Source organism: Xenopus laevis, chromosome 6S, assembly GCF_017654675.1.
Source record: "Xenopus laevis strain J_2021 chromosome 6S, Xenopus_laevis_v10.1, whole genome shotgun sequence".
Taxonomy (NCBI): domain Eukaryota; kingdom Metazoa; phylum Chordata; class Amphibia; order Anura; family Pipidae; genus Xenopus; species Xenopus laevis.
In genome coordinates, this window is record NC_054382.1 from 23013216 (window position 1) to 23028441 (window position 15226).

At 38.3% G+C, this 15226-nt stretch overlaps 1 pseudogene; it reads left to right on the forward strand.

The window, feature by feature from the left end:
• Positions 1–15226, forward strand: part of LOC108719669 — a 250167-nt pseudogene that overhangs the window by 179171 nt on the left and 55770 nt on the right.

The window sequence follows — 15226 nt, forward strand, 5'->3', positions numbered from 1 at the left end:
TATTATGCTTTTGGTAAGATTCTTGGATCATTGACATACTGCTGGTTGTTTTATGGAGCTGACCAAAAAAAACAGTTTGTGATATGATGCCAACATTTTCAAATATGGAAAAACACTTTGGAGGGAATAACAATTCTGGTGAATTTTATGTTTACATTAAATCGATCTCCTTTCAAAAGTTTAATGTTTAAAGGAGAACTAACCCTAAAAATGAATAAGGCAAAAAATTCCATATTTTATATACTGAACTTATTGCGCCATCCTAAACCTTCAGCTACTCAATGATCCAGGACTTCAAACTTGTCACAGAGGGTCACCATCTTGGAAAGTATCTGTGACACTCACATGCTCAGTGGGCTCTGAGCAGCTGTTGAGAAGCTAAGCTTAGGGGTTGTGAGAAACGTATCAGCCTTATGGTGTGGCACTTATATTCTATGTGTACTGTATATTGTGAGTGGGTCCCTAGCTCAGTAAGTGACAGCAGCACAGAGCATGTGCAGTGAATCAACAGAAAAGTAGATGGGGAGCTACTGGGGCATCTTTGGAGACACAGATCTTTACTGCAAAAGGGCTGTGGTTGCCTTGGGCTGGTACAGAAGCTCAAAACATAATGTACAACATTTCTAGCTACTTCTTTAGTTAAGCTTTAGTTCTACTTTATATTTAGAATCATTTTCACAGCCAACAGCTTTGGCACACTTTTTTTCCCATACAAAATGTAGGAATTTGTGTCGAGTGGGACATAAGAGTGAGTTTGGCACTAATACTGTGTTTATTCTGTTCAAGGATTGTCTCCAAAGTTACACTTTAGAATTAGAATTCTCACCATTTAAAATATTTACAGAGTCACCTTTCTTTGCTACATTTATATAACAAGAGAAATATTTATCAAGGGTCGAATTTCGACTTTGAAAAACCTCGAAATTCAAATTCAAAAAGACCAACCGAAATTAGGTTGGAGGTTTTTTTTGACTGTTTTCGATCAAATAGGTCCCTAGTCGGGCGAATTCGAATCGTATTAATCAAAGTAATAGCACATTCGAATCTTCGAGATTTTTTAAAGTCCACCAATTGACTCCAAATTTTTTTCAAATTCGAATCGAATTTGGACTATTCCCTAGTCGAAGTACACAAAAAATAGCTCGAAATTAGATTTTTTTTAATTAGAAAATTCCCCTCAACCTTTGATAAATCTGCTCCCAAGTTTTTAAGTACAACAAAACACAGATTTTAGGTTTTCTGTTGATTATGGATGGTCTGAGGCACTTTGTATTCAGCTTCTGTATACCATACCAAAACTGCCCTCAGCTGTTACTGCCACAGTTCTCAAATTAACTGAAATCAAGGCTTTGTCTGGTTCGTTGGGACATTCATTGAAACTTTTCCATGTTTTGAATCTTCTATTTTAACCTAATACTCAGTTCCTGCTGATGAAAACTGCCCACAGCATGAAACTATTAGGGCTCTCAGGGTAGGACTACACAGACGTTTTTGGCACGATCCGGCTTGCGGCAACAAATCACATGTGACGGAAATAAGGTAAGAAATAGAAGTGTTGGATGAAGTCGCAGCGTTGATCAGACGCGACACAACTGTTGGATGCAGACGCAGTGTCGGATCAGCGATGCGACTTCATCCGACAATGCATTCACTTACCGTATTTCCGTTGCATGCGATTTGTCGTCTGCGTTTTGTTGCAGCGCATCGGATTGCACTGAAAATATCCATGTAGTCCTACCCTTACACACAGGCGGTATTGCCTGCAATCCCCTGCATTGTGCTTTCTTCCGTTCAGCCATAGGGTCAGCGCAGGAGTAGACGCACTCAATTATTGTCAAGGGGCTGTACTCGAATGTATGCGTCGAACGCAGGTGAAATGCAACATGCTGCGTCCCAACTGCCTTTGTCGCTTACATGCGTCTATTCCAGCAGCCGTCAGCTAATGTTCACTAAGTGGTTCTAAAGTCCATTAGTGGATCAAGGATTTGCTTTTAGAAAAAAAAATTGAATTCTATATTAAAATTTGAAAATTTAAATTCGAAATTCGAATTTTCACTTCGACCCTTGATAAATCTGCCCCTAAGTGTCAGTTAAATTGTGACACTCAACTCCTACATGAAGAAAGAATGAAAAGAAACAGTTGCAGGAGGAAAGATAGTGAAGATATTCTTTTTTCATAAAAGGTACAAAAATTGCTTATAAAGGTATGGGACCTGTTATCCAGAATGCTCGGGACCTGGGGTTTTCCGAATAATGGATCTTTCTGTAATTTGGGTCTTCATGCCTTATGTCTACTAGAAATTCATTTAAACATTAAATAAACCCAATAGGCGGATTTTGCCTCCAATAAGGATTAATTATATCTTAGTTGGGATCAAGTTCAAGCTACGGTTTTATTATTACAGAGAAAAGGGAAATGATTTTTAAAAATGTGGATTATTTGGATAAAATTGAGTCTATGGGAGACATCCATTTCGTAATTCGGAGCTTTCTGGATATTAGGTTTCCGGATAAGCGATCCTATACCTGTATTTTGAAAGTTTCTTATTTCAGTGTTATGTTAAATCTTCATTTTAGTAATAGTTCCCCTTTTAAGTTAGTAACTAGATCATGTGTGTAACAGAGGATTTCTTTTATATCAGGTTATGAGTTTTCCAACAAATTATATTGCACTGCAGCTATTATAGTGTTATTGGCATGTATGTTGCTTTCTGGCAACTCTTGGCTTGGACTTGGCTCTAGTTTAACGCCAGGTGATGAGATGATGTTGCCTAGTTTTTTACTGACGAACCTGCTGAATTAGAAGCTTATGCTCCAAAATCATATTGCATTTTTCATAATCATTGGCACAGTACATGCAGGAAATCTGACAGCTTTATGAGCTGCAAAAGATCTCTGCAACAGCTGGAGAGCCCCAGGGTTGTGAGGTGTAGCTTAAAGGGTTGCAGTAGGGAGTGTGTCGTAGGAGGTTGCAGTCAATAACAGCTGGAGATTCACAGAACAGTGCTCCTTAGCGCATACGTGGTTGCGGGTTATTGTACTGAGATAATTTTGCTTCTGGGTGTTTACATTTCTGTTTAAAATGTTAGTAATTCTGTCAATAAAAAACATGATGTTCTGTAAAATCCTGAACAGTTATAAAATATTAAAAAGCAATATGACATGTAAATGGAAGAGGTGTATCTCAAAGCAGCCCCTCACCAACATTTCGCATCTAGACACTTTGGTAAAAACAATATTTGTCACCGAAAAGCTTTCTACAGTATACAATAATGATATTTCTTGTGTTCTACAGTATACTGCATTAACATAGTTATATCACTAGTCTGCAGTTCTTTTTGATTATCAAAAATGAAAGCAGATTATAAAGTAACCCAATACTCTAACACTATGACCACTGATTTTTAATTTTGTTCCTGGCATCCAGCTTACTGCAGCGGAAGGCGGATCTACGCCTTTCTCATGGGACCTACAGTTGGGAACAAGGATGGATAATCATTGATCTAAGATGTGTAAAAAATTAAACACACTCACTAGAATGCTGTTGGAGGATGTACATATAAAACAGATGCACCCACACTTGTCATACACAAATGCTTTATTTAGTATGTCCATTGCACGATTAATTAATTGCAATCCGAACTTAGATGCCAAATAGGCCTAGGCATTTCAAGCACACAAGGGTCCAAACAGCCCCCCAAAATCCCAATATTAAGCACCAATCTATGGCACCTTGTAGCAGCACCCCTAGCATTTGCCAGACTATCCAGATTGCTATTTTGGGTCTGTTAATCCCACAGTGAGAATTCTTAGTGCCCTAAACTAAATTTAACAGTTGGTTCATATTTTGTGGTATTCTTAAATTGGCACCGGTAAATCCGTAGAGGAGTCTAAAATGTATAATTACAGGGATGCAAGATTGTTTGACACTCCCCCCACTTCATGATTATAATCTCTTACTTGAGACCTTGTCCATTGCTCCTGCTTGCTGAAAACTGCACCAGCCTGGACTACAACTGTGTATTTCACCATCTTTTCTGTCTCCCAGGGATTCCTTGTTGCTATGTGCAGTAGAGTAGAGTGAATGTTTGCTCTACTTCCCATGAGAACCCAGCTCAAGACTAAGCGGCATCCATGAAGAGGAAGAAGATGGCAATGTAGTGCTCCAACAGCAGTACCATGGGCAGGTTCAGTTTTCAGCCCCAGCCCTCATTTAAGAGCTTATGATCACTCCTAATCACTAGGTTCGTAAATGACACCTTATACCTATCCTTCTCCTTTAAGTTGCTGTCTAGATGTCCATGAAGCAGGTACTCTATTCGAGGATGCCCAGTGGTCTTAATATTTCATCAGGATCAGTGATATTCATGGCTGGAGATCTCCTGGTGACACTTGCAGTATATCTACTCATCATTGAACCTTTTAAATAAAATTTTCTTATTATAGCATTATGTTCATATTCATTCATATGCTTTAAAAAACATGCAAATCTAATACTTAAAATGCAGTTTTCTTTTTGTGCTCATTCTTAGGTGCATATTTGATTTTTTTTCTTCTTAATAAAACCAGCAGGGCTGATGGTACTAGAGTTGAGGTTGGAATATATGCAGAAAATAATTCCTTTTGGATTTATGAATGTAAAATGACAGATTGTGTTTGAAATGCATAGTGCTCATATTAGTAATGGCTTTATACCGTAAAGCTTAGCTGTTCATAGTGCACATAAATTAATGATGGCTTGGGGAATTGTCTTCAAAAGAAGCAATTAATGTTTGCATACCGTCATTTTTAATTTATATATTGGTATTAAAACTGAATATGGATATAATTCATCATGGTTTTATTCCACTTTGCGCAGTGGCAGCTTTATTGCTTGCTTGTATATATACCTAAGCATCTCCCAACCATAACATTTGTGTGTTTTAATTTCCCACTTGCGAATAAAAGCACAAGATTATGTCTTGCACCTATGAATTTTATCTTTCTTTTAGTTCACACTGACTCTTGTTACAGAAACATAAGGGAAAAGGTACATTAAGGAAGCTTTGTCTGTCATTCACACTGGGGATTGTGGAGCGGCGCAGTTGATGTTGCGTCTAGGGATATAACACCTATTTGTTAAAATTGTTCAATATCTGATATAGCAGTATTTTTCTATATATCTGGTACCGTAATGTGTGTTGAGGTGCCCCATCCAAATTCTTGATCTCAAAGGGAACCTTCACCCAAAAATTAAAGTGTGAAAATGAGCGAGAGCCTAATAATTAAATATAAGTAAGGTTGCCACCTGTTTTTACCCAAATGGTCTGGTTTTTACATGGCTGTCCCGATCAAAACAGGTTTTACGATTCTGAAACAAGGGTAAAATTCGTCCTGCTGCCTCCCAACCCCCCTCCCCTTAATTCACAATCCCACCTACAAATGTCTTCTATTTCACACTCATGCACCATGTTCTTAAGTCAAGTTGTGGGGTCTATTGGCACCCTCTAGGGTAGGAGTAAAAGAAGAAGAGTAGGCATGAATAGAGTTGTCCAGTCGATACAATGTGCTGATACTAATAAGCAGATCTACACTATTCTAGGCAGTTGGTATAAATCATTATTATTTTATAATAAAATTGTTTTGTTTTTTACTTTATATGAAGGGCATTAGAGTGACTTATTTTAAATGGAAATATATATATGAGTGTGCTGAATTTGCACCACAACTATAGTTGACCATGCCTTACTAAAACTGGTGGCTGTTTATTGTTTACATTATGCATTTATTATTTTTTTAAGTGTATTCCTGCTAATTCCTGTGTTTTCCGCTTTCTTTTTAATGTTGCCCAAACTTTTAAGTTAATATAGGAAATACTGTGAAACATTGCTGCTGTTTCACACTGCAATCCTTGTCTGTCTAGGAGCGTTCCAAAGGTTTCTGTAGAATGACTATCTTTGAGCAGCTTCATGGAGTTAGCAGCTCTACTGGCAGGTACCAGCTTGCTCTCATTCCTGCATCCAGTTATAAGAATGAAGAAGTGACAAAAGCTTTTCCCTTTTGACACAGAATACAAAGGCAAAACAATAGAACTAAACTTGAACACAAACAGCCATGCCAAAAAAAACCATCTTTCTGCCACATAATTGCAAACCCTTTCCCCAACTGCTTTTCATGCAATTTTCTAAACTCCAGACATGCTTTACTTATGGGGAATGGGGGATTTTTGAGTCCTTTACAGTCTAGTGTTCAGGCACTCAGTAAGTGCCCACCTTTGGCACAAAACGCGCCAGGCTAAAGCATGTCCTAATAAAGATTTTTCATTCTTATAATATTTGGGCTCCGTCTTCACCAACTGTAAGTCTCTTCCTATTTTTTGCTTTTGTAATTACTAAATGATGTATAACCCTTGGACTGGGGGTACCTTGGGATGTGACTACTGTGCATAACTTTTTTTGACTCCATTGAACAAGAAATATTTTAACCTAATTGGACATTGAACTAGTGTTAGAAAAGTGAAGGCAAACACCACAGCAAAACTTCATGTCTACTGAGATTCATTTTGAGATGCAATTGAATTCAAAAAAACTTACCCCACTTTTTATCGTGAGAAAACTCTACTGAAGTCTAAGGGAAAAAACTGGAACTGAATTTAGAGAAAATCTTTTTTTTCCTCAATTGAATCTGGTCCATGAGTTTTCACGTGATAAACCATAACATAACTTTTTCTCACTTAATTGAATCTGGCCCAATGTATTTGTGCTATTAAATTTTTTACTCTAAGTAGCAATACAATTACATATTCATATTCAGTAAATCAAAAACTACATTTCTTCCAATGAACAAGTTGCAAAGCATAAAAGAAAGTGCAAGCTGATATAACATAAACCACTGCACCGTGTCACTAGATAGCATTATACTGATTATGTAGGTTAACTGGAAGAGATTCATCTTTCAAGCCTGTTATTAAAAAACCCCACAGTATGCAGACAATGTTTTAATAACTCCTTTTTCATCAATGGGTGCTTTGTCTTTTATGCACTAGTGAGAATACTATTAGAATTCTGTTAAGTCAGGAGTTTTGTTGATGACAAAACCAAGTACAAGAGACTGAACCATAAACATTTATTTAGTCGCTGTAGCACATCAGACATGCAGCAAGTAATATTTCAGGAAATATTGTTGATGTGGACTGGAAATCGCTGATGCCGTCCATTGCAAATCTATATTAATGCAATTGTCCCAGGATGACCCTGGTTTAGAAGTAATGCTTTCAACAAGATGCTTTTGTATGAAGGACCAAGATGTCTTAATACCTTTTCAAATAAAGATATACAGTGCCTGTGGGAGCACAGATGGATTGGAGGATATCTGAAAAAACGTGCACTATTCATGGCTCTTTGGGGCAGACACCTATAAGTGCTATAGATGTATATAATTTACAAAACATAAATACAATTAATACATTTTGCTGTAAAACAAGATGATATGTCTATAGGCTGAACTCAATATCAATAACCATTTCTTTTAAAATAGGGGTTAGAAAACTGGGCAATATATCAATCAGCTTTTCTACAGAGGTCATTGAGAACCTTTGTAAAAGGCAAAACACTCATAAGGCAATGTTTTTTTCCTTTGTTCTTTCCAGTTGACAGGCTGTAGAGTGAAGGGCAGGCTCCTGGCATTTGGCAGGGTTAGGCAGGTATCTAGTTAGACATTGTTAGTAGTGCGCTGGCTCCTGACACCTGTTACAGATTGAATAACTGCAGTATTTACAATACTACCCACTCCTGCTCCCAGCACAGTGGCAATAACATTACTTTTACTGCGGCTTCTGAATTCCACATCTAAGCCCAGTGGGATCTTGTCTTTAGTTAGCCTAAATGTGAAATTATCAGGGGAAAGCAGTGAATATGAAATGCTCCTGTAGCTAAGCACTTGCATCTGGGTCTAGTTTATTAAAAATAATGTGGAAAGCATGTCTCTCATTATCCCAACTCCTGTTCCTATGTATCGAATGTCCTCTTCTCCAGTGACCTTTCCAATTTGTACAGTTTAAAATATGGGGCTTCATTGGATTGAGTTAAATTCGATTGAATAGGGGCAACAATATATTTCATCTTGAATTAAAGTATCGTATAGTACCTCATGAGTGTTTTGCTTTCTTTAGTATTGGTGCATTTGATCCAATTGCTCATTAGCTACTTTTTGCTTAAAGGACCAGTAACGTCCAAATTTTTTACAAAAAAATTAGTTAGAGTACAACAAAAAAAAAACACCAACACAAATTAAAATTTAAAATAGCAAAGCCTTTATTAAGAAATAACTTACAGAAACTCCACTTCCTGTCCTCTTCAGAAACGGCGAAAGGGCGACCATCCATCTGCAGCGCTCGATTTCTCCTCCTGGCTATACACTGACAGCGTGTCCTCTGCCCGATCGCCTTCTCCAGCTCTTCTTCATCCAGCAGCAGCATGAAGGCGATGTCTTCCGCTCCTCCGCTCCAGGAATGCAGCACTGACTGCCGACCCTGTGCCCACTCCGTCACTGTCACGCTGTCACAGAGGACACGCTGTCAGTGTATAGCCAGGAGGAGAAATCAAGCGCTGCAGATGGATGGTCGCCCTTTCGCCGTTTCTGAAGAGGACAGGAAGTGGAGTTTCTGTAAGTTATTTCTTAATAAAGGCTTTGCTATTTTAAATTTTAATTTGTGTTGTTGTTTTTTTTTCGTTGTATTCTAACGAATTTTTTTGTAAAAATTTTTGACGTTACTGGTCCTTTAAAAGAAGATCTAAACCAGGGGTCCCCAACCTTTTTTACCTGTGAGCCACATTCAAAAACAAAAAGAGTTGGGGAGCAACACAGGCATGAAAAAACTTCATGGGGTGGCAAATTAGGGCTATAATTAGCTATTTGGTAGCTGCTTTGTGGACCGGCAGCCTATAGGAGGCTTTCAGGAATTCAAAAATAAGCACCTGCTTTGAGGCCACTGGGAGCAACTTCCAAGGGGTTGGAGAGCAACATGTTGCTCGCGAGCTACTGGTTGGGGATCACTGATCTAAACCCTAACAGGGGGATGTAATAAAAGTCGCAAAGAGCAAAACAATTCGCACCAATAAGACTAAAAAGCCACATTTCGCAATGTAATATTGTTCCTTAAACTGTTATTGCATTGCGAATTTTAATTGCGAATTTTAATTGCGTACTCATAAGAAGTGCTTGAGGAGCAAACATAACGACTTTTTCAGTAAGAAGTTTTATTACATTGACTGCGCATTGGCGCAAACTATAAAATTCGCAAACGGTCTTTCACTGTCGGAAGTGGTCGCTAAAGTTTCCGGGCTTGCAAAAGCTATATTAAATTCGCACAAAGCAAAATATTTTCGCGCAAAGGCATAACTTTTCGCATTGCAAATAGTTTTTCGTTAGCGATTTTTATTACATTCCCCCGTAAAACAACTAATAGTAGAAATGTTATACTTTATATACCACACTTACTGCACCAGTCTAAAGCTTTAGAATACCTATATTAGTAATGATTCAGACCTTCAAACACAAGTTGTACACAGGGTCACCATCTTGGATTTTGTTAGGAGTTTCAGTGGAATTGCACATGCTCAGTGTGCTCTAGGCAACTGTTGAGATGCTAAGCTTAGGGGCCATCGCAAGAAATGAGGTTCCCTTGTTATAGAAGCTAATGCTACAGGGCATCTGAGGCATATTGCACTGGTTTGTGAGCTGTAATGTAATGCACATCTGAATAAAATGCTAAATCATCTTGTATTGCGATATTTGTAGTGTAGATTATATTGTGAGTCAGTCCCTAAGCTCAGGTAACAGCACCACAGAGCATAAAAAAAAGATAGGGAACTACTGGTGGTATCTTCAGATACCTTCACTGCTAAAGGGCATTGGTTGCATTGGGCTGGTGCAGAATGCCAGAACATAATTCTTTATTCACTATTTCTAGCCTACTTCTTTGTAAAGCTTTAGTTTTCCTTTAATGACACTAGTTTTGTGAGCCCTCCATGTGGTGTGGGTAGTTACATTTTTGAGTTAAAGCCGTGAATAGGTTTTAGACCAGTGTTAGCTGGAAACACTTGTTGGTAGGTTCAGATGCACCAGTCTGTGATACCAGATGGACCTACTTGAAATACTGTATGTATCCCATCATAATAGGTATACCCACTCTATTGAATAAGACAATATATTTATAAAAACTAGCTAGATTTTGTCCAATATTGCATGCATGGCAACATACATTCCAGCTGCTTCATGCTTACTTCTCCTAGGTCCAAGGCAAGGAAGGCCACAGCACTACCACTAGAAAAGGCAAAAAAGTTACAAGTACCTGCTCTTGCCCCTTGTAAAGTGCTACGGCACTGCAGCTTCATTATTACACACAGGCCTACCAATATTCTTACTCCAATTGGAAATGCAGCTATTATCAATAAAACATTGCAATCTCATGAATAAAGGATATAATGACCTTCCAGCTGGTGTAACACAACCTGTCTGTCAGGTTTTTAGGTAAGGTGAGAGCATACAACCGTCACTGTTTAGTGCCATAAGGAGAGGGAATTGTTTGTGCCGCTGCCAGTTCTTTTACCCTCTGTAGTAAATAAAATTAAAACTTACAGTACACTTGATCAGGTGCTTCGTGCTAAAAGCTGTGCCAAAGAACAAATCATTTAGATGGCACAGATTGGCTGTACATTCGATTATAACCACACTGCGTACAAAGCAGTACTGTCATATTGCTGTTAAATGAAATGGCAAGGAGCGCTAAGGCTGAGCATGTCTAATTATCTATAGAGATTAGTGGGGCACTGACCCAATGTTATTGTGCAGCACACTTTTTAAAAAAAATATAATTATGCTGTTTAAAATAATCTACAGCAGGCCCCTGCTCTGTCGGAGTTTTGTAAAATCCAATATTAACTGATAAATAGGCTTTACCTAGACTCTCCGAGACCGCATTTTGTGTTCATTTTCTTTAATTTCCTGGGCTTTGAAATTTGATTTGTTCGTGTAACAGATGTTCCACACTCTGTGAAGAGCACTTCAAAGTGTGCCCACTGTTACCTTACTCTAACTGTGTTCTGATGTTGCCAGCAAACTTTTTTCTGTATTCTAGCACATTTACAGCATTCATTGTGTTTGTGGTTTCTCTGCCTCTCTCACCCTCCAAGCTGAAACAAATGGAACTTGCAATTCTCTTTTTATTGTATTCAGCCATCAGTTGGTACAGTTCCAGGGTGGGCGTTCATAGACTCACCATTAAGGCTCTCGAGTCAGCCCAGGTTCTCTTTAAAACTACAGCTTTAATACCATACAGGGATTTGTGATATACACCACCCAGAGCATTATCCAATGGCAACTTAAAGCAAAAATTACATTGAATTTCCTCCAATTTTACACATGTCTGACTTGATTGGTGGAGTTCACAGTCTTGCAACTTTTTCCAGCTCTATGGGCATCAATAACTCTTTTTCTGAGGTCCTGAGACACCTCCTTTGTTTGAGCCATGGTACACATCCACAAATGTGTTGTATGTGTGATCAGGCTTTGCTGGATCCCTGTTCTTTAAATACAATAGGGTCTGTCACTCACACCTGATTTCCTATTGTCTGATAACACCAGACTTTACAGGGCCCGTTTACTAAGGGTCAAAGTGAATTTTTGAATTCAAAAACTTTGAATTTCGAAGTAATTTTTGGGTACTTCCACCATCAAATAGGAAAAAATACGATTCGAATTGAAAAAACTTTGACTTTTGAAAATCAAAGAAATTTCGACTTCAACACTTCGCCACCTTAAACCTGCCGAATTGCTGTTTAGCCTATGGAGGATCTCCTATAACCTTTGGCTAAGTTTTGAGTAGTTTAAGTATTTTTTTGTAAAATCGTTTGATTCGAACGATTTAATCGAACAATTTTTTCATCGAAAAAATACAGACTATCGAAGTATCAAATTCGACCCTTAGTAAATGTGCCCCTAATTCCACCTTCATATTATTTGATAATCTTAAATATTCATTTACTTTTGCCACACACATATGTTATTGGGTCATTTTTTAAAAACATATATCACTAAATATAATAAGTTTTGTTTGATTTGTAGGTTGTGTATTCTCATTAAGATATGGCTTTGTACTTTAGGTAACAAAAAAATTATCTGCTCAAATATAAATAAATGAAGTTAACGGCTCACCCGGCGCAGAGTAGGACCCAGGTGTAAAAACCCTGGGTCTCTTGTTGTAGGGTGTAGCTTTAACCAGTATACAGCATTAACATTTTTGGATATCAACAGCAATCTTGTGTATATGGAAACTCACCGAAGATGTTGGGTGGCCCAGGTGCAGCGCCCCCAACCCGTAGCTGGGGGAGTGATTCAATGTAGATAGTGAAGAAGCACGCACTCCATGGGCCAGTCGATATGATTAAAAGTCTTTATTCAAAAAACAGCTAAAACAATGAAACCTTACGCTGGCCAATGGAGTGCGTGCTTCTTCGCTATCTACATTGTACTTTAGGTAACCCTAACTTCTGAATAGGTTGTATTTTCCTATACTAACTCCTCCAGTTCTCTTTCTCTAACATGTAATCAGTAATTATCGAGATTGTGACCTAAAGAATGGCCTTGTCTTGTAGGTATGGTATCTGTTGGGATGGGTATGCTATCTTCAAGCAAAGGCATCTGATGAGGATGAAGCGTTCAAGGACTCTGCCAGGACATATCTAAGAAAAGCCAAAATGGTAAGACAGCTGCTCTATGCATATCTTGATCTGCTTTATTCCCTATGGTTTACCTGTCACAGAGAATAAGGACTGGAAGTTCTCTACTTCTTAAATGAGAAATGTGCAGTGAGGGAAGAATGAATAACCACTTAGAAAGCAACAGATACAGAAAGATATTTATTTGTGCCGAAATCTATTTCTATCTGAAATGTTTTTTTATTGTTTTATTCTGTGATTCTGCCTTTTGTTCTACTTTGTTTTGATCAAAAATATTTGAAAAAAGGGCTTCTGCATATAAAAGGGCTTCTACACAAAAAAAGGATTAGGATTACTAAACAATAACAAAGTCTCGTTTATCGTTTCCATATATTTACGTGACTAAGAGAGACATTTGTTTTGTTAAAGTTATCTGTAGATAACCCCACTGGTGTGTGAGATTGTGAGAAGGTCCCTGTATGCTTTTGTTAAGGAATGGAGACTTAGGATCCTCAGATTACCATTTACTAAATCGTACTTTTGCTCATTTAAACACTAATTTTTGAACTTTTTAAAAGGTTGTTGGTCAGTCGTCCCTATAAATACTATATACAGTATATCTATACAAATTCATACCCCAAATTGTCCCATAAAGTGGGCAATCCCTATGGACAGGGAACACCTTGCCCAAATACAGATTGCAAATACTTTCAATTCATGTAATTTACCAAACTTTTTCCCTTAAATTGGGCTGGCTATAGTATTCTGGAGAATTTATGGAATTGCTTATGAAGTATCATTGTATATTGTGGGAATTCACAAATAGCAATACCTTTTTGACAGAAAGAGATAGTAGGGGATGCATATCTGCATGTAGTTTCACCCACAATTCCACTGAAATTACGGGCAAATGCAGAGTTGTGTTGCAGTAGCACACAGTCAGGATGGATGCAATTTGTGCCCATTTAAAAGTGTGTTTGGGTGCAATTAGCTTAATTGCATCAATCAATATGGACTTTTTATTGCCTCCATTTCAGAGCACTCTCAGTTGCGGGGCATTCATAAATGACCCCTAGTGACACCATGTCGAAGGAAAACTTTTCTTCCAAAAAACATCAGTTAATAGTGCTGCTCCAGCAGAATTCTGCACTGAAATCCCTTTTTCAATACAGCAAATATTTTTTTTAAAATCTAATCTGATGCAGGACTAGACATGTCATTAGTTTAGCAGGTGCCCTCAGGTATGTGACTTGTGCTTTGATAAACTTCAGTCACTCTTAATTGTGTACTGCAAATTGGACTGATGTCACCCCCCTTTTCCCCAGGATTCTATCAATAGAACAATGAAAGGTAACCATATAACAGCTCCCTGCATTGCAAAAAATGCTCCCTTGACCCATCTAGTGGTATAAATGAGAATAGCAAAAATTCAAGTCCCACTCTGACTCCTTCAGGTACATTGAATAGGAGAAACAATAGCTGAAAGCAGGCCTGGATTTGTAAAGAGGCCACCAAGGCCCGGGCCTAGGGCGGCAGGATTTTAGGGGGCGGCATGCTGCTCAACCACACCCACATTGGTTCAGAAGCACTGGGGAGACGCAGGAGATACAATAGTTTTTTAAAATTTCCTGTATGCCAATCCCCATTGCTCTGGTCCTGATAATAAAAATTTGATTGAATAAAATTGAGGGGATGGGGCAATGAGCGACAGCGGGCCTAGGGGTGCTAACTTGTTCATTTGTAATTTGTAATGTAAACAATGTAATTTAGATATAAAAACTACATTCATTTAATTCACAGTAGACAGTCCACAAATAGACAGTTTTCAATTTACACAGCATAGGAACTAGGGTTATGATGTGGAAGGGGTGGCTGTGATGCATATGGGGCGGACCCAGACACTTCAGGGCGGAGCTATGACATGTCGATCGGAGATTGGCCAATCGTCGTGTCAATCTTAGAGAATCTTGCCCGGCTTTCCTGATTTGGAAAACCGGCTAGGCAGTTTTGACCGGGCAGCCCTTCAAATTACTGGGCTGTCCGGATCAAGACCAGACAGGTAGGAACCCTAATAGTAATATAAAATAAGCAAAGTTCATCTGACACCAGAACAGACTGGTCCACTGGCAGCATGAATACCTCAAAACTTTTTTTAACAGTGCCTCAGCAGCTATAAAAAAAAAATATATAATTATTTTACTCACAGTCTTTGGGAGGGTTCCTTTTGGTGCTCTAAAAACTGTACAAGCTTATCTACTTCCAGGTTTCTGCTTCCTGGACACCTTTGTCGCAGTGAACACAGACCATGTACTGTACATATCTGCTTTGTCTCACACAACATTCAGGAATAGACATTCAAGTGTAGACTTCAGGGTTTTTCCAGTTTAGATTTGTATATTATTGATTGATTATATTAAACTGCGAACAGAGGAAACAGAAAGTGCCGCATGCCAAGCCTCCCTCTCAATGGGGCAAAATTATTACGAAGTGCGAAGTGGTTAACGCTATTGACTTTTCACAAGAAACTAGGA